Raw genomic sequence first — 25,729 nt, 5'->3', positions numbered from 1 at the left:
TATGTCATTTTTATGGACTAGAACCAGAGGCATCAAAACCCTAAATGACATTTAAAACCACGTGAAGTTCAGAGCACATAAAAAGACCTAACACTGCACTGCTGGTTCTAACTTGTAAACAATGTGACAGCTAAAATCCTGTGTATCTGTTATGCTGAGAAGTAATGCTCTTACAAAGTTAATATTGTGATGTGTAAAAAACATGTTTCTAAATAAACAGGGTAACACTTCAAGAACAGAGGGAGAGAAACATTTCAAGAACAACTTCTGATTAAAAGCTTTATTACAGAAGATACACCTGCTGTCAATTCACTTTTCTATGGCTAATGGCGACACTGATGCATGAATGTTAGATTGCCACAAAGTGCAAACCTTCAGTGCAAACTGAAATGCACCTGGCAGGGTGAGATGATCTTTCAGGTCCCTTAGCATTCCATGATTCTGTGATTTTAAGTCAAACCACAGGTCTTCTCTCTCAACTTTTTTTTGGCGTGCAATACTTTTGCTACAGAGTAAATAAACTCAGGTGAGGTATTGAGGCAGTCAGACACAAAGGCACTTCACAGAACACCTCGGAAAATTGTTCTGCCTGTACTGAAAGAACCAGGGCAGAACTGTGAGCTACATGGAAACAAAAACTATGTCTTCTAAACATACCTGTTATGGTTTTTACCACCATACTTTATCTGTTCCAGAGGCTCTCTTCAAAAACTTTGTTTTACTGCAAGAGCAGTATCCTTTTTCTGCAGAACCCTAAATGAGAATAAATGATCAATTTTTAATCAGGCAACTGAAGAGCTCAAGACACAATGCTCTTTTATTCCATTTTGATTCCAGCTGTTAAAGCAGCACAGGATGAACAAATTAGAGGAATGAGAGGAATCTTCCTACCTCCTGGCTAACTTAAATTTATGAGGTCACTGATTCAATGGTTCCCAAGTAATGATTTCATGTGGACAGTTGTAAAATTAACTCATACAGGTCAGCAGCATCTTGCCTAGAACTTCGCGTAACTCTTTTTACCAAGAGGCGACTGTAATGCAGGAGGATTTTTTCTGAAACAGGATAGAGGATAGGAAACCCTGAGAGCTGGAGAGGGGCTTTTTCCAAGGGCATGTACTGATAAGAACAAGGGGGAATGGCTTCAAACTGACAGAAGAAAGACATTTATAGGTAGTACAGATGAACAGACAGATTGGAAAATAAAGAAAACTTTGGAAAGATCAATATTCATCTGCACTCAAAATCATTCACTAAGTGTGAGCTTGATCAGCAATGACCACTAATTCCCACAGAAAATAGTCTCCCTACTTAAAGTATTTGGGTCTGTGTTTGAAAATAAATTTTCAGAAAATGATCCTCTGGTATCTAAAATGTCATTTGAAGTGTCCAAAAGAATTGCAGAAAGGGGATCTTTCCTTTTGCTGTTTGCTCAGATGTTGAAAAAAATGTGAAAGAAAAAAAGACAAGTTTTCTCAGATGTGGTCATTGTAACCTTTTAGCTGATGAGAATTCAGAACAAGTTAAAATTATCATATATGGAGAAAGCTTAACGCAGTCTTAAAAATAAAGAAGTGGAAGTGTTCTGCACCAGTCATCCCTGCCCTCCTTGCTCGCTGGATTGATGTCCCGGGGGCCCAGTGGAGATGGGAGGATTGGATCCACACACTCACATCTGACTGCTGCACGTGTGCTGAAATTTGCATTAAGTACAAGAATCCCTTTGATCAAAACATCGCACACATTTTACACATCAAGGGGCTCTAGGAAAAGTGTAAGCTTGCAGAGCAGCTGGAGGAATTTGGGGAGGGATTTGACAGAGAGCAGAGTATGATGCAACTGTCACAGTTCCTGCAATAACCTGACTTGATGTTTTAATGACAGAGAACCGGGACTGCATAAGGACAAAATACATTTTAAAAATTACATTTATTGATGGCAGTTTGAACAAATAAAAATAAAATAATCTCGGGTTGGCTCAGACCTGAACAAGCTGAAAGGCTATGTCTTTACTGGGAAAGCCACCAAGTGCAACCCTGGAATGTAAGCCCTGGGGCTCCAATGCTGGCAGTCCCAGGAGTGTGCTCCACTGACTGGGCACAGTCCTGAACACCCTCCTTCCCTCCTGAGCCTTCCTGGGAACAGTGGGCACCACAGTTCAAGGCAGCAAAATGACAGAAAACAGCAGAATGTAAGCCAAAGAATTCACATGTTTCTAAATGTCCTTAAGACCTTTGTGCTGCTGGGTCTCTGGAGAATGAAGTTTTAAAGTACATGGCTTGATTTGGCTCAGCAACAAATTTGCCTGAGGTTTGGTTGGGAAAGAAAAAAAAAAAAACCAAGAAGTTGACTTCAGTCTTGGAAGACAAAATAAAACACAAAGACATGATTCTGTGATGGGAAGTTCGGCCGTTCAGGATAGATCATGGATTTTACTTCCCTTGCTGTCGCACCAGGGCTCCACCTGAGAGAGTCCTGACTTCATTCCTTCCTTGGAACCAGTCTCACTAAGCCAGTGTGGGATCTTTCCTTTCTTTCTAGGAATCAAAGCTACCAGTCAGGAGAGGGATTTTGTCTGATTTTCTGGAAAGATAAATAAACTCCTGGGTCCCATGACTGCACCTGGTCAGCTGCGGGGTCAGGTAAGCGTTGTATGGTACCACTGGGGCAGTGATGCTGCAAACCTACATCAGAAAATGCAGACCCAGTACTGGGAGGGTTCCCTTCCTGCCATGTTTGGTTTCAGCCAGTTAAATCCAGAACAGAAATTGTCTTGTTTTTGTTTTGTTTTGCTTCCCACTGGGAAATCTAGGAGGTTATTACCCTGCCTCTAATTAACACATTAACATTTGCTTTGGAGGTCTTAGTTAATAACAGCAACTCATCAAGTGGGTCCCCCAGCTGCTGATTTGTTTTTTTTCACACCAAATTTTCTACCTGAAATTTCCTTCCTGATCCTGTGTGAGCTTGCCAGTTTCCCTTGAAGCTTTTCTTATGAATTTCTTTGTGTTTTGTTTTGTTTAATAAATTAGAAAAACCTCCACTGGTGACTTTCCATTCAGCTCCTACTTCAGGCACTGCCCAATGCTGATACATGTTTTATCTTTTTTTTTTTTTTTTTTTTAATCCAAAAAGAAGGATAGATGTCTAAACATTCACATTTTGGTGCCTTTAATTTTATTTACTACGTACTTTTCCTTTACCAATGCCAGAGTACTACGTAGACTCCTTATATATGCAGTTGACTTCTTCATCTGAGATTGATTTAGGTGATTTAAAAAAAAATAAATCCTTTTACAATGAAGGATGTTCCTGTGTATTATGTGAAATATTTAGCATCTTGCCATTTTTGCCTTTTTTTTCCCCCCCAAATCCCCCTGTATTTCATCAGCACAGCTTAAAATAGACCTGCAGTTCAGAGCTACCTGCTTGTTCTGGTTCCTTTAATGAATATTTACCATCCTGCAGAAAAGTGGAGGATGCCTGGCTGCAGCTGTGCTCCCAAACACCGGAAAGAACTTGTTCTCTTCAGAGCCATTACCCCCAGCTCCGTCACTTAATAGAAGGAAAGACAATACATGCTACACCATAATGAAATTTCCTACCTTTTTGTTTATACCGGGTTTAATAAGCCCTGCAAATTAAATGAGGTAATGGCATGGACTGCTCAAATAATACCAGTAGTATTAAACTAAATGTCTTCCCTCCATATTAATCATTTCATAATTAATTATAGGGGACAGTTGTCTTTTCCACCTACCAACAACCTCTGTGTAGACAGAGCAGGCAAGAAAATAGTTTTACATTTCTACACAAGTTCTCAAGAATCAGAAGAAAGCAAGGAACTTAGAAAACAGAGGAACAAGTCACAACTTAGAACAGTTTAGCTGAGTCAAGATTTGGGCTAATTACCAGGGCTCTCCCTCAGTTAATTGAGAAAAATAGGGGTAATCAGACAGCGATTCATTGTATTTTCAATAGGCTGGATGGATGGATGGATGGATGGATGGATGGGTGGGTGGATGGATGGATGGATGGATGGATGGATGGATGGATGGACGGATGGACGGACGGACGGACGGGTGGATGGATGGATGGATGGATGGATGGATGGATGGATGGATGGATGGATGGATGGATGGATGGGTGGATGGATGGATGGACGGATGGACGGATGGACGGATGGATGGATGGATGGATGGATGGATGGATGGATGGATGGATGGACGGATGGACGGACGGACGGACGGACGGGTGGATGGATGGATGGATGGACGGATGGACGGACGGACGGACGGACGGACGGACGGACAGGTGGATGGATGGATGGATGGATGGATGGATGGATGGATGGATGGATGGACGGACGGACGGGTGGATGGATGGATGGATGGATGGATGGATGGATGGATGGATGGATGGATGGATGGATGGATGGACGGATGGACGGACGGACGGACGGATGGGTGGATGGATGGATGGATGGATGGATGGATGGATGGATGGATGGATGGAGGGGTGGATGGATGGAGGGGTGGATGGGTGGATAAGCTACTGGAAGTGCCCTTCTCATAGGCAATTAGTTTGGATCAGACCCTAAAGTTGGAGGGGGAAAAATGGCAGAGTTTTGTACGTGGCTGCCTTGTAGTGCTGACAGAATCCCTGACTATCGCCCTGCTCGCGCACCTCAGGAGTTTCTGCTGAGATTATCAGTTTGGATAATGAAGTAACTTCACTGGACATCACCACAGCTCCCCTCTCCCACCTGAGAGCTCAGGTCATCAGCTTTTATGGAGCTTTCTCAACATTTGACTGAAACCTGCATTCTGTAACACAAGGGAGATTCCCTCACATTTTTGTCAAAGTCAGTACGTTGCTGAAGGCCTCTGCTTTTACAAGCAATTTTCTGATGAAGGAAAGGAACAAGAAACAAACAAAAAACCTGTCACCAGAACCTGAAATAGAGACTTTTCAGGATTAACTACAAACCATCAATTTGATAGATTATTTTGGGCTTGCCTTCATCCCATTAGAACCAGTGGAAAATTTCCCAGGGACTCAGACAACCCCCTTTTTTTTCCATATGAAAAAGTGAAACTATTAAAAGATAGAAGAGAATGTAAGGATCAGATTCACTGCTCTGGATTTAGTCTCTCTCCTCCATAAATCACCTAAATAACTCTTTAATAGTTTTTCCACCTGCGAATTGGAGAGAATTGGTACCCTGATGTTGTCCAGAGAATCTGCAGAGCATAAGGTTCTAAAAATACAGGAATAATAACTATTTATTAAAGCAAGGACATTTGAAAAAATGCCTAAATGAAGAATGTTTATTAAACCTTTATATGAAATCAATAGGACATACAATGCATGACAGAAAGTAGGTATTGCTGCTGTCCTGAATGCACAGAATACAGCCCTGGAGAGGAGTTGTTTGCTTTTAGGCCTGTTCATCCAGGGAATTATGTGTGTTTTTGGCAACTCAAATACTGTCTCAGCTTTCCAGTGTGAAAAATGGGGATAAGTATCTTCTTCACAAGTTTGCTCAGAGGCTACAGCACTTTGACATCTTTGGATGAAGGAAGAAACAGAGGAGAAATGATCAGTAATTGGGATCAAATGCTGGGAAGGGTCATTTAGTGCAATTCCCTGCTGCTGGTAACAACTGTATCATAAAAATTTATGAAGCTCCATTTTCCCTTTCATTTTCTGTTTCCAGTATTTATACCACCCCTTCCCTGTATATTAATCAGAACACACACTCCTATTTCACTCAGTCATTTCTTTCCATTTTTACCATTCCGGTCCTTAGGAGCATTTGATTTTTCTGGTGTGTTACCATGAATATCGTCTTTATTGATGTCTCCCAACTTTCTGTCATCAGTAATTTTAATTAGCACATTTCTACCTTTTCTGGCAAGAGCGTCAATAGTGATCCCAAGACCGAGAATTATAAAATAAATGAAATAATTTTTCCCTTCTTCCTTCCTTCCTTCCTGCATAGTGGTCCAGCTTCGGTAGAAAGGGTAGAGTGTATTTGGTATCCTGTCTCCAGCATATCCAACAGCCTTCTGGTTATGTCCCAGCATTTCTGTAAAAGATGAATGGTGATTGCTGTACTGCTGTTTAAAAGAGAGTTTCTAGGAATCATTTTTATATGGTGCTCAATGCATTTGTATTATGCTCAGAGCTTACCTAATGGATTGGCTCCTGGAGGGGCTTGGGCCATTTCGGGTGGGATTCACCTTAAAAACTGTGTTTGCAATCTAGGTCCCTATATGTTCCATGTCTCCCTTGGGTTTCCTTTTGGTGCCTGGTAAACTAAATGTAGGTAAGTAAATAAATGGAGGTAAGTTTAAGAGTGGGACTTGTCTTACTCTGAAGTAACTGCCCAGGTTTGATCAGTGAAATTCACATTCCAAACACCATTGATTATATTGAGTAGTTCTCTATCAACCTTTGTGAGATGCAGTCCAGGAGCTGGACTTGATGGTCCTTGTGAGTCCATCCAGCTCAGGATGTTGTATGATTCTGTGCCCCTACCTCCAGTTTCCAGACACACTGTAACTTCCAGAGGTGGAAGTCTGGGATCTGCTCAAGCTCCAGCTGCCTGGGGCAGGCAGGAGAGCAAAAACTGAGTTCAGCTGCCATGAGAGATAAGGGAAAGATTAATAGAGACATTTATTATTTCTGGCTCTTTCCCAGAATCACTGAATCATTAAGGTAGGAAAAGACCTCCAAAATCATCAAGTCCAACCTTTGACCAAACACAACCACGTCAACTAAAACCACAGCACTGAGTGCCACATCCAGTCATTTCTTGAGCACCTCCAGGGATGGTGATTCCACCACCTCCCTGGGCAGCCTCTTCCAATGCTTGACAACCCTTTCCATGAAAAAATTCTTCCTGATGTTCAACGTGAACCTCTCTTAGTGCAGCTTGAGGCCATTTCCTCTTGTCCTGTCACTGGTTGCCTGGGAGAAGAGGCCAACTCCCACATTTTATCTGGAATGTCCAGCTCTGGGCTCCTCAGTATGAGACATGGAGCTCCTGGAGTGGGTTCAGCAGAGACGATGAAGGGACTGGAGCATCCCTCTTATGAGGAAAGTCTGAGGGAGCTGCAGCTGTTCAGCCTCGAGAAAACTGAGAGGGGACCTCATCCCTGCCTGTCAGTGTCTATAGGGAGGGGTCAGAACATGGACCAGGCTCTGCTCGGTGTGCCCAGAAATGGGACAAGAGGAACGGGCAGGAACTGATACCCGGGAGGTTCCACCATTGCCCAGACAGGGTGTGGAGTCTCTTTCACTGGAGATATTCCAGAAATGTCTGGACACAATCCTGTGCCATGTGCTCTGGGATGACCTTCCTTAAGCAGCAAGGTTGGACCAGATGACCCCACTGGGGTTCCTTCCAACCTTTCCCATTCCATGATCCTGTGATTTCAGATTTATGTTATTAAATATACAGAATGACTGATGGGCACTCAAATGCTGTGGTCATTTTTAAGTAAATTCCAAGTATTTCCTTGAAAAGAACTATCACAGAATCACATAACCACAGACAGGGTGAGGTTGGATGGGACCAAGTGGGTCACAGAACACAGAATATTCTGAGCTGGAAGGGACCCAAAAGGATCATCAAACCCAACTTGTGGTGGCCCGTACAGGGATTGAACCCACAACCTTTGCGTTATCAGCACCAGGCTCTGACCAGGGTCATCTGGTCCGACCCCCTGCTCAAGCAGGGTCATCTCAGAGCACACGGCACAGGATCTCGTCCAGACGGCTCTGGGATACCCCCAAGGAGGGAAACTCCACAACTGGAATATCCCAGTGTTAGAACAAGGGAACAACTGTGCCAGCTGGTGCCACTGAGCGACGACAAGGCGTCAAACTTCGCCTTTTCCCGAGCAAATTCGCCAGATCCCGTCAGGATCTGCGCTGCCTCGGGGAAGGAGCGAAGGAGAGAAAGAGGGAGGGAGGGAGGAGAGAGCCCTTGAGGCGGGCGCGGAGACGGGACGCGCCTTCTCCACCTCCTCCACCCCGCTCCCTGAGGGGCGGCACCGTGACCCCCCCGCAGCCATGTTGGGGGGGTAGCGGCGCATCCCATGGTGCAGCGCGCCGGGAGGGCGGGGAGAGAAGGACGGAGGGAGGGAGGGGAAGAAGGAGGGAGGCGGCACTGCCCGCGCAGAGCCTTCGGAGCCTTCTCCTCCTCGTCCTCCTCCTCCTCCACCACCGCGGCTTCTCCTCTTCGCCGCAGCCCCGGAGGCGGCCGTGCCCGCGGCGCGGTGAGTGCCGGTGGCGAGCGCTGCCCGGGGAGGGGGCGGGCGGAGCGGCCCCGATTTACATCACGGGGAGGGGGTGTAGGGGGGCAGCGGTGTCTCCTTCTGTGTCCCCCGCCCCAGTCCCCGGCTTGGGGAGCGGCGACGGCTCCGCAGGGAAGGGAACATCGTCCGTGGTGCCGCCCGTTCCTGTGTCCTCGGGGAGGGGCTGCCGCGGACACCGGGGCGCAGGAGGCACCGCGCGGTGGGCTGGGGGTCTCTCTGGGTACGGCCGCTTCCCTCCCCGGGAAGGTAGAATGGGAAGGGGATGGGAGAGGAGGAGGCTGCGGGGAGAGGTCATCTGGTGCCCCGCCTGCCCCGTCCCCCTCCCCGGGGGATCCGGCCGCCCCCTGCTCCCTGCCCGCCCCGCAGCCCCGGCCGGTCCCACCGGATGTGTCGGGAGGCGGCGAGGTGGAGCGGGACGGTCCGTAAAGTAAACAAAGGGAAAGGGAGGAGGAGGAGGTGTCCCCTCGCTGCCGGGGCCGGACCGCCTGGCTTTGCCCCTTCCCCTCCTCAGGCGAGCGCGTAAATCCGTGGCTGCCTCTTGGAGCCGGAGCGAGAGCGCAGGGGAAGTGGTTGAGGTTTCTTCTCTTTAGCATTTGGGGCTTTTTTTAGGTGTATGGGCTTTGGGGGTTATTTTTGGTTTGTTCTGGTACTGCGCTCGCTGGGACCGTGTGATCCAAAGGGAATCGGGGCAGCGCTCCGGTCCCTTAACCCGGGGACAGCCGCCGGCGCCTGCAGCGGGGAAGGGGAGCGAGTGTCCCCTCAGCCCGGCTCGTAGTCGGCCCGGTGGTGCCACAGAAGTTGGATCATACAGAGGAGCCTTTGCACTTCTTGGAGAAATCTGATATCTTTTCGTTTTCCGGTTGTAAACCTGATTTTGGAGTACAGTGAGAATTGCAGCTGTAACAGAGATTCGTTCTCCTCAAATCCCCGCGACTAATTCTGAAGCATATGCTGTACATTTCCAGTTCTCACATTCATTCTCTTCCCAGACCTCCTGTGCTCTGATGATGCTTTTTTTGGGACAAGGAGTAGACTTTTTTTCTTTGATTTCCCGTTCTTTTTTGTTGTCTTCTGGCTGGAACAGTGTTGGCTATGTTGTTTCTGTGTTAGCTGCCTCGCAGTCAGTCCTGTTCCAGTGCTCTGGGAGCAGAGTATCCTGCAGGCCCTGGCACTGGAGCAGCGTCAGCCTGGAGCCCAGTTTTTGGCAGTTTCACTGGGATAAGAGGAGTGCTGTAGTAAAGGCATTAAACAAAAAGTTCACTTGAAAAGAGAAACATTGGGGAATTCATTTTGAAGTATTTAATACAAATGTTAGTGTAAGAGTGAAGTGATATTGCAGCGTCCCTTTAAAATTCACACTCCTTTGGCATTAAGTTGCTTGATATATTTTTTTCCCCCTCGTGGATTAATTGGAAAAGTCCTACATTCCTCGAAGCTAATCTGCCTTTGTCGTCTCTGGTTGTGTTAAACCTGGGTAAGGTCAGGAGTGCAACTGGATTTGGGCCAGAAAATATTAAATGTTACACAGTTATTTGGAACAGTTTGTTATCTTACTGATGTTGTCCACGTCCAAAGTTCCACTGCTTCCTTTCTCTGCCTGGCCCTTTTTTTGTTACCCTTGAAATCAGGCTGTTACCCTACCCCCTTTGTGGGAACACCTTTGTGGTGTGATTTGTGGATGGGGAACACAGCCCTTGGGTTTCTTAAAGCAGGGTTTGTGGCTGAGATTCTGTACAGAATGTGTGTGTATTCTTCGAGATCGATCCATGCAGGAAATTTAATGGTCCTAAAATCTGGGATCCTGTTAACAGAACAAAAAGGGAAGAGGCACTGGTTGCTGGAAAAATTGCCTCTCACAGGACTGTAAAACTCTACAGGCAACTCAGCAAGAGAAAAACAGTTCTGAAATTAATTTGTCTTTTGTGCTATTATGTCTTAAGTGCAGTTTTTGTGGAATATGGCTGGGATTTATGTTTGTGTTGGTTGACCTTTTATTTTGCAGGAAGGTTAAAATGTATACATGAAAGGAAAATGACATAGTGCTTATTTGTCAAAAGCTCTAAGCTTTTTTTGGCCTCAGCCTTGGGTATTATTAAAGGTACTAAGCATGTGTAGTGACACAGCAATCAACTAGTAGCCTGTTGGAATACTTCATCCAGAAAGGAATATTCTTAGAATAGCACTCATGTCTTGAATGTGTAATTTTCTGAAATAGCTTTAAAAATTCTTTCAAGATATCTAGTGATGTGACTTTGCTTCAGAGTATGTTACCTGTTGTGGAAAGGGCTTTTTTTTTTTTTTTTTTTTTTTTGGTAATATAATGGTTTGCCATATGAGTAATAGTTGAATGGGGGATCTCAGTATTATGAACTCCACCAAGCTAATAGATATTTTGGGGAGGATGACAGGAGGAGAGAAAAGCAGGAGTGCTCTCTAGAGATTAAGTAGTACAAGAGGTGGCTTTAATGGTTTAGGAAATTATCTTCTGCTTTTTTAATGCATCCGTGAATGTGGTGGTTTGGAGGTTTTTTTCTCCACTAGGAGGGTAACTCAAAAATCAATAATTTATTTCTTGCCATTTGTACAACAAAATGATCTTTTTTTTTTTCCCCCTGGTAGGGACTGCTGTGTGTAGTAGAATGGTCTTTGATATAATTTGTAATAACAATACAGGCTTTTCCCATTCATTTTACATATTTTAGGATTTATGGAAAAGTCCTTTTCCCTATGAAAAAGAACGTTCTGTCTTCTCAGAGCATAATTTTGAAGAATATTGGTAACTATAAGTAGGTTGTAATTTTGCTATTAAATCTCTGTAAAAACATACAAGATTTGAATAGTCTCATGTGGTTTTATTTGTCTTAAATTGGACCTTTGTACCTTTACATTTTATGTAGATTATTGCCTAAAGTGTATTTTCACATTCTGGATAAATGCCAGTAAATGGGCAGGAGGCAGTTTAAAAGGACAGTCTCGTACTGGATTCATATTCCAGATCTATTTCGTGGTGTGACTGATATTTAGCTCCATCAGATGTGGATTCCAGACTAAAGGTGTATTTCCTCTTGTCTCGTGTTAGGGTAATACTAAAGTTTCAAGTACCACTGAAAACATGGACATACTGACTTAATTTCTTGAGAAGGTTTTGATTAGAGGTCAGAATTTTAAAAACTGCAACGAAGAAATCCTTACTGCATCACTTTAAGTCCTTGGATGGAATAAGAGCAGAAATGATGGAGAAACATTCTGGAAGGCAATTTAGAATGCATTTATTTAGCACCTGAACTACAGTGATCCTTGTCTCCCTGAATGGTAACTTTTGCAGGATAGTTGTGTGCTAAAAGCTGTCTTTCTAATTCTAAGTGTGGAAAAAACCCAAACCTAGAACCTTGATGCAGATTACTGCAAGAGCAGAGTTTGTTGATTGTTAGTGATTTCAGGTGAATCTCTTGGTTTGTGTATAATGCCACTTAGAAGCCTTGAAAGTTGTGTGTTCTACCAGTGTTCAATGAATGTGGTTTATTGTGTCTGTTACAAAGACATGAAGCTGAAAGAATGGGAAATTAAGTGGAAAACATGGTATCCATATAGTTACCTGGTTTTAAATAGGGTTTTTTGTGTGTGGGAGAGGAAGAACTTCTGTGGAGATCGAGTAGATCTTTCTGAAAGCTTTCATCCTTATGTCCTGCTTTCCATATTCAGGCAGTGCTTGATGGCTAATACGAAAAACTGTTGAAGAAAGTGGTTATTTAGGGGCTAAACAGTTTAAAAACCTGCAAGTTTGGGTGTGTAGGTTTAAATTTTTATGTTCTCTGTCCCATTCCTGTATAACTTCTGTGTTCTTTCTACCATGTAAGCTTCCAAAACAGGAGTTTGTTGCTTGTTCAGCATTGTGTTCCTGGTGCTGGGATCCAAATCTTGCATTTAGGTAGACTTCTGAGTGTTAGGGCTTTTATTTTAAAAAAAACCACAAAAATATAATCAAACAACCAAAAGCACAAAAAACTTCGTGTGGCTTTATCTGGTTTTCTGGATTTGTATTAAAGCAGGTGCAAAAGAGACAGCTGTGATTACCCAGGTGTGTGGTAGCTTTCCAAGCATCTCCATGCAAATTTTAGCAGTTCGTGCACCTTTCAGCACAGCAGAGGGATGTGTTCTTGGAGGGAGTTGGCTCAGGGAATTGTGTGTGGAAGAAAAAGTTTCAGAGGCGGCAGAAGAACCACAGAAACTGATTCTCTTTGGCTCTGACAGTGCTTGAAATGTAGAGATGCAGCTCAGTGGTGGTGTTAGTGGTTCAAGAATTGAGAAGAAAATGGAGAATAGTTTCTGAAATCTGGTTTACAGGGTTTGAATGCAACTTCTGTCAAGTGAAAATCAGAATGGAAGAGGTAATTAACAAATGCTGAAAGCAACAGGCTTTGTTAGAGAACGTCTGACTCACTTGCATTAGTGTGAATTTTGGCTGCATTTAAATGTTCTTCAGCTCTGCAACTGTCCATGGCTGAACTGGAAAACCTCCTGGTTTGGATTTCGTTTTTTGCCTATGACTTCAAGACTTTTTTCTGCCCTCTGATTTTCTGCATCATTCCTCTGCCCCATTTTATGATGTTCAGTGCAGAAGGGGCATATGGAAGAACTTTAAAGTAGTTTTGGTTATCTTCCTGTTGCATGGAAGCATTACTTCTTGTTTTTCTTCTGGGAAGGTGACCTCAAGCACTCAGCTCTGTTTCATTTTGCTGCAGGGTTCCAACTTGGTAAGAGTGTAATATAGGTCAGTTTAGAGTTAATCCCTCTAATGCTGACCCTTTCCCTGCCCATGGAACTGCAATTTAACTAATTTCAAGATCCCAGACTAATTTCCTTGCTTTTGCCCAGAAGTGTGTAAGCAAAACCTGTGCGTCAGTGTCCTGCAGCCACTACTGTCGTTCCAGCTATGTTGAACAATAAATTTGGAAACATTTAGCCTGTGTATGTGTCAAGAGTCCTTAAATGAGGCACTTGCTGTCTTTGCAGAGATAGAAGTGACTGAGCTGAAGCTGTTCCACTGCTTGGGACAGTGAGAAAGGGGTCAGAGGACTCTTCTGATTCTGAACTGCTCCCGCTTCCTGCTGCCATGCTCGGACCTTGCCTTGTTTACCCACACATAAAAATGTGCAATTCCTGCTTTTGTTTTATTTTGGTTTGGAGGAAGGGAGAGGGAGAAGACTATCTGAGCCTCTAAAGCGTCTTTGGAAGGCAGAGATAATTTTTTCCTGTAGTCCCATTGAAGTTTGTAGGAAGGATTTGAAGCAGCAGGTTTTTTTTTTTCCCTTTTTCTTTTCTTTTTTCCTATTTTCTTGCTGCAAATGATTAGGTTTCAAGGGGATACCAGAAGTTTAATTTAGCAGAGGCTCAGAATGAATTAAATGATGTATTTTGCAGCTGTGAATGCACCTCTTTAACCAAATATCCACTTCTTTCCCAGGCCTTAAGCACTGCCTGGAATCTTTACTGATATAATCCATGGGATGTACAGTAGCCAGTAAGGTCTCTGCTCCATCAGCATTTAATAGGTAATTTTCTAGCAGTGCATCCAAGGTTACTGCTATTGAAGGTACTGGTGAGAGACTTAAAAATCCCAATGTCTGAGTTACATCCAGTGGTGGAGATTTACATCAATCAATACCTGTTTTATCCTGTCTGTTGTAGGTTTTATGTTCAGCATGAATGCTGAGGCAAGTTTGTTCCCAGTAATACTCTGCAGCTTTGAGATTCAGAAATTCTGTGATCTTCAAAAGAGAATTTCCTCTTACTGATTTCAGGCAATCTTTTAAATTCTTTTTCTGTGAAAGATAGCGGGAAAGCATGAAATCTGCCACCGTTTTCCTATTTGCACACAGGTACCTGTTCTTGATTTCTTTTCCTTTGGAATTGGGCAGTTCCAATCTTTCTGTCTTCAGAGGGGAAAATAGTCTGTGTTCTGGGTTAGTATGCTGGAATTTTTATTGCCTGCTTTTGTTCAAGTAAAGGTTAATACAGAAAGAAGAAAAATAAAGTTAGTGTTTAAAAGAGTACGGTTCTTTTTTATTTTTGGTTAACCAACCAAGTTGTTTACCAGTTTTTCCCCCTGCTGTTTCTAATACACTTTTCAAGTACAAATTCCTTTTGCTGGAGGCTGAATGCTCTTGTGGTTCTTTTATGCCTGGGTGTACCTCAGGTTTTAGCAGTCTCCTCCTCCATCCCCTTTGCTGATGTACAGATGCTCTTGTAGTGGAAGCTGTTTACAGGCAGAGGTAATTGTTCATAATGGATTTCACAGTCTAGGCACAAAAGGGATGTATAACAGGGACCTTTGTCATTCAGTTGGTGGAACTAACTTTTTGTAAAGAGGTGAACTTCATACTTTATTGTATAAGTCCTATCCTCTCTTTCTTCACCCTTTTCCCTCACCAAGTTCCAGAACTTCGTGGAGGTGTTCTTGTATTTTTGCCACTGTCTAGGACCCTTCATGCATGGTAATGCTGGTTTTGTCCACCAATGGTGCAGAGAGGTGGGAACCACTGACACAGTGTCAAAAGTTGAGATGATTTTATTTCTCTTCCCGTGGCTTCTTCTTTTCCTTTCAGCGGCAGAACCAATTCAGCTGCTGTGCTGTTGTTTATTCCCATTTAATATAAGGGCAGTGAACCTGGCACAAAACCACCTCGGTTCTGAGGTGCTTCCTGTGGAGAGTTTGAAGTGCCCATCACAAGGAGAAGCAGAAACAACGGTGTTGGATCCACGTTGTTGATTTAAGGTGCCATCTTACAACTTGGAGTGAACCTTGGCATGGCCATTGCAGTTAATTCATGTTTGTTGGTGTGCTCGTTACCCCTCCTCATGCCTGACTAAGAACTGCATTTGCTAAATAAAATACATTTTGTTTTACAGGTATGGCAGAAAAAGGGCTGATAAATAATATGTACATACAATTGTACCTCCCAAGTAATGAGCCACAAGTTGGAGAGTTTTAATCTCTTGAGTTCCATTTTTAATTATATAAAAAACTATTTAATACTGTTACATTTTTAACTTGTTTTCCATTGCCAGCTTTCACCCAGGAAACCTTCACAGACTGCTGACATGTGTTGGTCTCTCGCTCTCAGTGAATCTCTTTGCAAATGTTACAAATTACAGTTTCAGTTCTTACTCTGGTGTTAACAGCTCCATTATGGGAACACTGTTAATTAATGGCTAAAGAAGTAATTCTGAATTTTTATCAGCTCTCATTTTCTATTTCAGGCTTAAGCGCTATATCCTAGAGGCTTCTAGATTTCAGTTAGTTTATTAATTATCTTGTCATTTCCACTTCAGTTTGTATAAATCACAAAGCCAGCTGTTTTCTGCACTTCTTCAGCTCTACAGCCTCTGTTCCTACTCTGTGTTTAGTGCATTTTGAATTTTGTTGTTCAAATGTTCTGCTCAAAATACGCTTTTAAAATCCTACAAGAGCTGAGTGACTGGGGAGTGCAGGTGATTGATTGATTGATGGGTGCTCAGTTTGTGATTAACCTTGTTCTGCTGGTGCAGGTAAAGAAATGCTCTGCCGTGGTGTAGTGGGGGGGGTAAATAATTTTTCTGCTAGATTCAGCACTGGTAGGTTTTAATTAGAATTCTGTGTTCAGTTTTGGGCACTGGACATCAGGAAAGGGTTTTCCTCTTTTGGATGCTTTTAGTAGTAGATGCCTGAGAATACAACATCCAAGAACTGAACAAATTAAGATGTTAAGACTACAAAGAGATAAGAAGTTATTCCCATGTGTTAGGCCACTATGAGGATGAAGATGATAAAGGATTAAAGGGACTAAAATGAGAATTAGTTGACTTAAATAATAGGACCAAAGACTTGGGCTGCTACCTGGGGAGGAAGACATCTAATTCCAGGAATAACAAACCACTGGAACAGATTAGGGAAGGGATCCATCAAGAACAAATTAGATAGCAGTCAGAAAGGGGATGCTGTTCATTCCTACCTTAGGAGTGGCAGTTTGACGAGGTCACCTCTTGAATCCTGTCCAGCACTGATTTTAGTGATGAGAACAGGTAAAGAATGTGGGGTTATGTGCAGAACTATGGTGATAATCAAAAGGTAGCTGACAGTAACCCCAGCAGCTGAGAGTTCTCCCTGAGCTCATGTGCTCTCTGTTATCTCTCCGATTGCCCGAGACTGGGCTATGGAAGAGAGCTTCAGTGGATCGGTGCCACATTTGTCCCTCCTGGGTCCCTCGTGGACCGCTGAGGCGGCGCTGTGCCAGCCCCCACGCGGGCACACCATCTCACCCTCGCAGGGGGTCGCGAACAGCCGCTCACACCCACAGTCTGTGCACGAACCGGGGACAGAGAGGCGAGAGGGGTTCTCTGCGAGCAATTCCGAGGTGTTTAATGGCAACACACCCGAAGAGAGCAGAGGCAAGAAGAACTGCCAAACCGAAAGCCTGCGCCAGTTTTATCCCGAAAACTCCCAAAGGCGGGCAGAGCATCCAAAACCAAAAGTCTGAGGACTAGGGGGCAGAGGCAAGGTTGAATGACAGAACAGGGGCCAATGGGAAAAGGGATGGGAGGGGGGAGAGGACCAGTGACCAGCAGGATCCAGACAAAGAGAGAACTTTCTAGCACAGTGTTGTAAGGAGAGACCACTTTTAGGGCAACTTGGGGGGTGTAAAGTGGACTTAGCCACCGCAACACAGGGCAGCTTTGATGTGAATCTGTTGAAGGCAAAGCAGGTTGTGTTTCCTTTGTGGAAGGCTGGAAAGGTCATGGGGAGAAGACCTTTTCTGTAAATGAAACTGTAGTGTTCTTCTACAGATACAGATGTTACCTAGATATGGCTTTGAAAACAGAATTATAAACTGGTTATTGATATTACCACAATTAGTTTAGTTGCTGTTTTATCCAATTTCAAGGAGTAAAACAGGTGAGACTTTTAAATTGTACAAACAAGTTGATAGAGTGGCCTTAGGATGACTTTTCTTATTTCCTTTAGTATTGTCCTTTAATTAATCACAGTATATTATTACATATTAATAAGAGGAGCTTTGTTTTCAGAATAATAGGAATTTCTGTTGACTCTTTCCTTTGTTTTTCTGTCAGTCTTTCACTCTTCAGTATAATTTGTATTTGATGTTTTACCACTAGGCTTTGTCTTAATCATAACTCACATGAATCTGTTTTAAATCAAGTCAGAATGTTTCTCAGCATTTTGTCATGGAAGGAACAAGTTGCTACTGACATTGGGAAGCAGAATTAAGTAATCTTTAGTGGAAATGTGTATGAAGACAAAATGTGGTAATCATGGCTGGCTGTACCTGGTACAGCTGCTGCTGAAAGCTGGGATTAACGGAGCTGCCTGCATTTGAGATGATCCTTAGGAAGGAGTAAACGCATGGATCTGGTAGCTTTTTAATCACTGTGTTAAAAATTAGCGGCAGAAGCTATTGAAATTAACACTTCAGTGCTGCATCTGAGTCTTCATGGTGCCTTTAGGCTAAAAGGTGAAGCTAAGAGTGTGTGTCTGTGCAATGTGTGTGAACTTGTGTAAACTGCTGTGGTCTGGGGAAATAAATGTCATTTAAGAACCCCTCAATTGGTGTGGAAGTAAAGGGAAGCCTTTTCTTGTCATCTGCATTAAAACCTGTTAATCAGTTCTAAAAACACATAGACTAGGTACCAACTCTTCATTATGAGGAAAATAATAATTTCAGATTTACTTGATTTTTTTTGTTTAGGATTGCCTTTGTAAATTGTGGGATTTCGACTGGTGGCTTGGGGGAATCTCCTCCAAGGAAGATTGCAGTTACTCTACTCTTTAGTGCATATGCACAGAAGTTATTTTGCACATATTAATCAATGGTTGTCAGGAAAAATCAATCAATTTCCGTAAGTGAATAATACTGTTTTTATTTTGCCCATGTATTTTGATGGTGCAGTTTGAGGATTGAAGTTTATAAGAGAAACAGTGGAAAAAAAGTATCTGGGATGTGGTCCTCTGGGGGAATATTCTGACCCGGTCTCTTCTTGAACACTTTGTGAATATTAGATTGAGTTTAATACCTCTGGTTTTTGAGTTGTGGATGGAAAAAAATATCGGTCAGAGCCACTGTAAAGCTTAGTCAAAGAATGGAGTCAAAAGGAGGAGTGGGATGTAAGACTGAATTCACTTCTGTTTCATTTCCTGCCTGGAGTTCCTGACAGTATTTCATTTGTATAAGAAATTGAGCTTTGATACTGTGAAAATTTGCTACCTACATGAATTTATTAAACAACCAAGTGAATATTTTTAGAAGATTAGGTCCCTTTAGGAGAAGCTGGTGTGCAGTGCACATGATTAATCGTTGGATGGAGATTTAAACGAAGCGAAAGTTTATTTGTGTCATAGGCTCCAAGCCCCTGCTCATTCAGCTCAGTGAAGGGAGGGTTTCTTTGTGTGACGGCAGCGCTGCTCGTCTCGCGCTGTTCCAGGGCTTCCAGCAGCCGGTGTTGGGCCTTGCTCGCCTTTCATCAGGATAGGAGAGGGAATTCTTCAAGACAGGAATGTGTAATGTTGGCTTCATTGTACAACTGAATCAGCTTTTTCTTCTCGTAAAGGCAAACAAAACCTTTAAACTGTTTCACAATCTGAAGAGAGTATTGAACAGAACTTCCCTTCCTAGGAAACAGATTTTGGAATTCTATAATCTGTTTATCTGTGTGACTTTTTGGTGTTAAATGGGAATTGCATTGAAGTTCTCTCTTTCAAAAGCCTTTGTTACCTCTTGAAATAGATACTGAGCCCCAGTATTCTTAAGTCGAGTAGGAACATTGGTCATATTATACTGAGGAAGAGATCATAGAGTGGAAGTACAAGAAGGGTGAGGACTGCACAAGTTGTGAAAATAAATGTACATAAAACACATTTCCTTTAATACCTTACTCTTGAAGTTGATAGAAGTAGGAAAACAAGGCAAGACCCTGTGGGCAACTGGGTCTAGGTCAGTTTTGGAAAGGCAAGATGTAAGTGGTGAGTTAGAGAAAGGATTTGGAGCACAGTCAAAATGAAGTGGGGAGGGGGAGAGTGGTGCCCATGTGCCTATAATGTGAGTACTTAATGCACAGCTGTCACTTGAAATATGATCATTTTTTGCACTGAGTCTGTGTTGCAGCAGTCTGAAGTGTTATGTTGAACTTGTGTTCTGTGTTGCTAAAGCTTTGTCTCTTTGGCTCTTTTCTCTGATTACTCATGTGAATAGGGAGTGATAGTAAGTATGGACTCTTTTTTTTTGGTGTGTTTTTCATATCACAGGGAATTGACATCTTACTGAAATTTGCACTTCTTTCTGCAGTTTAGCTATAGCAATCTAGTTAAAAGTTTCTGCAGAAGTACTGGTGGTGCAGCTGACAGTGGCCATAGGGGACTGTCTTTTGGGGTGATGTGCTTAGGCTCTGTGTTTGGGTCCAGTGAGGTATCCAGGTTCTGCTTTATGGACTATATCCTTCTGGTGGCCAAGCCACTAAGCAATGGCAAGATGAAATTAGTGCTTGTGTGCCAATTATCCTGAAGCAAGACTATTAAATGCTCACAGCATTGTCCATGCAAACACTGCTTTTGAGTTGGTCTAGAATTCAGTAACTCTCCTGACTGTTCTGGGGCTTCTCCTGAAAGCCAGTGGTCATTTGTTCATAGATTGTTCTCAGGGCTGTGTTGTAATTATTCTTTTGCATGGGTGTGTTTTTGGTGCTGCTGCTGAAAGTGCTCCAGGCAGGTCTGCTGCCCTCATTGTGTGAGGTGTAGAGGAGTAGTGAGATAATCTGTGGTTTTGTGTATGTACAAGTTGGAAGGGACCCAGAAGGATCATTGAATCCGCCTAAGGCTTGGTGCCATGATTGCCTCCTTGGGGAGCCTGTTCCAGTGACTGACCACCTTCCCTGTGAAGAACCTTTTCCTGATATCCAGTCTGAATTCCCCCGATGCAGCTTCATCCCCTTTTTTTGCGTCCTATATATATATATGTTCATCCAGTCTGTATTTTTTCAAAACACCTATGGAATGCTTCACTTCTATCTTATTAAAAAACTAAAGCTTGGTTCCTTTCTGCTTCCTTAAAACAAGTGAGTGGAGAATAATTCCCTACGAACAGTGTACAATTCCCTAATGGAAATTTGTTTGTGGTTGCTCAGTGACTGCCAAAGTTCACTTGATTCAGTTGTTTGTGCAAGATACAGGAGAGTACAGCTACAGGAATAATAACATTGCAGATAACTTGGCTATAGTTGTCTCATCTCCGCTAAAGAAGATATTACTTGTGCCCAGCAGTTGCTGTTCTCTTCTTTCCCTGCACTGACAGAGCTCTTCAAGTCTTTCCTGTCTCCTGTGATCTTTGTGGAGTTTTCCTTTGCCTCACTGTAGAGCCAAAGGGGCATCATCAGAGACCAGATTAAATGCTTTGTAAGGATAAAAACTTTGCATTGCATAAAATTGTTTATTTGCTTTCTTGCTGTGGATCAGAGTTAGGAGAGGGAAGTGAAACAAATAATGTTGGTCTTTAGTGGTCCATCTTTGGCTTTGTGGACATTAAGGTCGTTGCTGTGTTGAAGTGGAGTGGAGAATCTGGGAAAGCGTTGAAGGAGAGGTATCTGTGTGTGAAAAGAGTGAAGAGGACAAGTTTTCTTGAAAAGTGTGATCAAAGAGCTTTTAAAGTTCACTGGAAACACTGAGGAAGGAGCTCCATGCCTAGAAGATAAATTAAGATTTTTACTCCTGGATACAGGTAATTGTCTAATGGCTCAGTGGTGTGGTTGGGGAAGGAGTCAAATCGGAAAGGGAATAGAATGATCCTGGAGGACAAAACTTAAAATTTCAGGCTTTGTATGTGGATGTTTAGATCTACAAGTAAATAGTCTTTTAATTACAATTAGGTAGGATTCTGCATGATTTTAAGAGAAGAATAAGGTATTACAGTGATAGATAAAACAGAATAAAAAAAAAAAAAGGAAGCAAAACTGGACCAAGTGGGTGATTTGCAGCTGGTTGGGAAAAGTCTAAAAAGGAATAGTTTTCCACCACAAAAAAGCATTAAATTCAACATTTAAATATTGTCACTTTACTGAAAACCTTTCCCATGTGGAAAAAGGTAGAGAAATTTCAAAAGCTGTGAAAAGTCCCCCTGTAATTTTTTCCCCCTGAGCAGATGTACTCGTTTGGTTTTTTTTTTTTTGACTTTAAAGAAACCATTTTGTAAGATATGTAATTTTTTTTTTTTTTACAAAAAGTTGAAATAAAAGCACAAATCTTCAACCCAAACCATTTTTTACATTTAATCTCCTTTTGACCACTTTAGAAGCTTTCAGCATTTTATCCCTATTAGGAGGAGACTAATTGGTGTTTTAAGAAGTGTTAAAACCGGTTGGACTTGAGTTTAGAATAGGTGAGTTCTTGTCACCACTTGCTTCCTAAGTAATTGATGAATGAAGTAAATCAGTAAGTAAGTAACCAGTGAAAACAAATACTGGGAAGGTATGTCTGGAAATGGCTGTTGGTGTAAGGGGGAAGAAATGATCAGTGTTTGGATTGTCCTGAATACCTTACTCGGAGCAGCTAATGAGCAAATGAGAGGCCCTTTATCTGTCCTCTGGGATTGCCTTCCAACATCAAATCAAATCACAGTGCCATGCATTTGTACACTGAATTTTACACACATGGGTGGTTCTATTGAAAATCAGTGGGAGAATTTGTGTGGAAAATTTAACATGCCTGTAAGTGTTTGCATTATTGATGCCTCAGCAATTAAAATAATATTTTTCTAGTATTTGGTGCTTTTTTGCTGCTGCATGTAAGTCCCATGGTATTACACACACAATTATTTTAACAAATATTTTAAGGGTGCTACTGATGTAACTTCCCAGAGCAGGGAAAGGTCATTACTACTGGCCTTGGAAATTAAAAGTAGCTTTTGCCTTACCAGAAAACATCTTTAGTTAAATCAACAAGTATGAGAAATAGTCTAATGAGCAATTTGCCTTTTCATAAAGGACTTGATAGCATTCCCATTGTGTTAATCATTGGTGTTTTTACAAATTGTCCCAAATCATGACTAATTCCATAGAAATGTTCAGAGCAGACGTGATTCTGGGGAAAGCTGTCGTTTGCCACTCAGTCTGGCAGAGATGGTGGGACAATCTGACTTAGCAGATTCTGTGTTAACCGTAAATCTGTATTTGGAGGCAGTGCCATTCATCTTATGTAGCACCATAAGAGCAGCTCAAGTTCCCGCTGATTTTTTTTCTCTGTGGTGTGGATGTATGTTTCAGGTAAATGTCTGTGACTCTTTTTTCTGGTTTTCATGTTGAAATTAAAAATTAAATTACTTTTCTTCCACCACCAGTTTATTACAGCTTAGATGAAAACTTAAACTGTGCTGAGATAATTTGAACTTTTTATGTTACGTTATGTCATGAGATTCTTTTGTGGATATCTTTTGGTGGCCTTTATGTGTGTGGAAAATTAAGTATCTAAGATGAATACAGTTTGGGAAACAGTTCTTAGAAATCTAATTTTAAGTGCATAATATATAAGCTTGGGCTTTCTAGTGGTACTGCTTTGTCCCTATAGTATATATTTGTTTGAAAGGGAAAGAAGAAAAACAACTAGCAAAGTAGCAACCTCAACTCTCTACATTACTTGGCTCTGGACTTCTTTTAGATCAATTGTTTCTTTTTAGAAATAAACCCACAACTTTCTGTGTATTACGTCTGTATTGAGCAATATCTGTATATATTTGTTACTTCAGCTGAGAACTGGCTTGGCTGCCCTGTGATGCACATACCCTGAGGAAATAAATGCTTTTCACTAGTTCCTCCCACACACTTTTTATTTTCCAGGGAAGCACTTTCTAATTCTAGATCTGGATGCTGCTAATGTTTTGAATCACTCATCAGGGTTTTCAGTGCTCACTTGTTTTTGTCATTAAATGTATCTTATCAGTAATAAAGGTTCATTTCAGAATCCTTTAACCCTTCTCCTCCTTCAAAATAACAAATCCATATAATTTGGGAAATTTTTAGTTTGCTTTCATGGGACCAACAGGATTTCAGGCAACTTGCTTTGTAAGATGTCTGTTTTGAGTTCAAATATAAGTCCCTGGCTTCTACTTATACAAACTTCTTCCGTGTTCTGTTCTAGGGTGGGTTTTTTTTTTCTTTTCCTAAGGATTTCCAGCTAAATAATCTGCACTTGTAAAATAGGATATGTTCTGCAGCTGGTTCCTTAGGGAGGTTATCTTGTCTTCATAACAAGAATATCAGTTAATTTGCTCTTAAGTTTTTTGGATGTTTTGAGTATTTTGACATTAGTTAAGAAAATATCCTAATGAATTCTAAATGTTTGTTTCAGATTGCATGTTTCATCCTGTATTGAGCACCTGCTGCTGAGAGCTGGAAAGTCTACTTAGGGTATGTACAACAGCTAATGATTTCAATTTCACACAGAGGTTATTCTGGGTAAAGCAGGTCAAGATGAGATGTTGTTGTTCTTTCCTTGTAATTATTGTTGAAAATCCTGATTGTTAAACAGTGGGTGTTAAAACAGAATTTCTTTTTTTTTTTTTTTTTCTTTCTCCTGAGCCTCTTGGAACTGGCTTTTCTTTGACAGCCTGTTCATGGTCCTTCCATTCAGCTGGAGGGTACAGAGGTGGGCAGACCTGTGCAGCAGTTAATTTGTGGTGCATGGGAGGAGTTTGTGAGGTGTTTTATCACCTGCCAAAGTCCCTTGGCTGAAAATTGTCTGGCCAGTCCCATGTGCTGCCTTTTGAAGCAACATACTAGTAATTCTCTATTCTCATGTTCTGCTTTTCTGTAGTACAGAAAAAATGGATCTTAATAAAGTAAAATCTTTGCTGTAGGGGCATTTGGCCTAATCTGAAGAAGTTTAACTGAAAGCAGGAGTAGAGAAGTTACAGCCACAGTATTCTTTGTATTATAGGCATTTATTTCTGTTATGCATATTTTTTTGATTGCTTTTGACCCCCCCCCCCCAGGGTAGATGTTTATACTTGCAAACTTCAGTTTTACTCCTTAGTGTAGTTATTTCTGACTTCTGCCTTTATTGCTGCTCACATAGATGGATGTTTGGAATATTCTTACATTTGAGTGCGGCTGGAATAACTTGTTGGATCCTTATTTTTTCTTTGTGGTTTGGTTCCCCCCCTCGCCCCCCCCTTCTGCAACCTTCCCTGTGGTTGGTGGTTTGGGAACCTGTATTAAATTACTGGGGTTTTTTTTCCTATTGCTTAGGCATTGGCAGGTAACAAAATTCATCTCCTGCTACTTCAAGAGCACTTTTGAATCTAACTTGTGCTTGTGGTTACCCTTATTTAAAACTTTGATATCACCTGCTTTAGAGTCATTAATGTTCTTGCCTGGACTGTGATACACTTGAGAGCAAACGAGATGTGGCTGCTTGCATTTCACATGGAGTAGGCCCCTAACAGGACTTTAGGCTGTGAACTTGTATCCATATTTTCATCTTCAGGAATCAGTAGAGAGTCATTTAATGATTCCTGACCATCTAAATTTGCAGGGGTAGGTATCTTTATTCTTCAGTAGCTTACTTCTGGATGTTGTCAGCCTTTTAAAAACTTCAGTTTTCAAGTTTATGGTGAATAATTGCTTCTCCTCTCCAATTTCTCCCTTCCCTTTTCTGGTATGGGATAATGTTTGTTTATATTACGCAGTTAGTTTTTTCCAAGGAATTCCATCTACTCTCATCACTCCAAAGGACAAGTCTGAATGGTTTAAAAAATAGTAGTGTTCTGTTTTGTCACTTAAATGGGAAAAAACCCAAAGTATTTCAGTTGGAACCAGTACTGATATTTTTATCAGTTAAAACCAAAATTTGTAGCCTTATGCCTCATGTTCATTCTGACTTATGATTCAGATGGAAACTCAGACACTTGAAAAATATTTCCTGGACATGGAAAACTAATAGTGTGGGAAATCCAGAAAACAAGGAATTGGGGGGGTGGGAGCAAAACATTTTATCATATATAAAGGTGTGCAAATCAGATCTGTGATTTTAGGGGGTTTTAAATGCTTCCTTTAATTTTGTTTGACCTTTTGAAAGGAACAGCTCTGACTGTTGTGATGTCACAAGCGAAAAAGTGCACTTGTATGTTTTGTGAACTGAAGCCATTTGCTCCCTGGAGTACATGGTTCCAAGTGAGTCATATCCTGGTAAAACCATGACAACAAAGTATTTATTGGTTTGTTAGGTAAATATCTTGCAGTACCTGCCTAGATAAGACTTTATAGAAAACCAGCTCAGTGAATAATAAGGTTGTGAAATATAACGTAGAGTAAGAGGAAACAGTGAAAAATTATAGATGTAAATTGCAAGTACTTCTGACTTGTCAGGT

The 25,729-nt window shown here is 41.9% G+C and overlaps 1 protein-coding gene across 2 annotated transcripts in view; it reads left to right on the top strand.

Annotated features, from left to right (window-relative positions):
* The first annotated feature begins 8,150 nt into the window (after positions 1–8,150).
* The window catches only part of PTK2 (protein tyrosine kinase 2), a 194,278-nt gene continuing 176,699 nt past the window's right edge, over positions 8,151–25,729 (top strand). For both annotated transcript variants that reach the window (XM_069005548.1, XM_069005547.1), the window contains exons 1-2: positions 8,151–8,288; positions 23,710–23,768. The gene's annotated coding sequence lies outside the window, so the exon portion shown is untranslated. The remainder of the gene's footprint in view (positions 8,289–23,709; positions 23,769–25,729) is intronic.

The sequence above is a fragment of the Aphelocoma coerulescens genome, chromosome 2 (assembly GCF_041296385.1).
Source record: "Aphelocoma coerulescens isolate FSJ_1873_10779 chromosome 2, UR_Acoe_1.0, whole genome shotgun sequence".
Lineage (NCBI taxonomy): Eukaryota > Metazoa > Chordata > Aves > Passeriformes > Corvidae > Aphelocoma > Aphelocoma coerulescens.
Note: the sequence above shows the minus strand (reverse complement) of the source record. Positions and strands in the feature narration are given on the sequence as shown.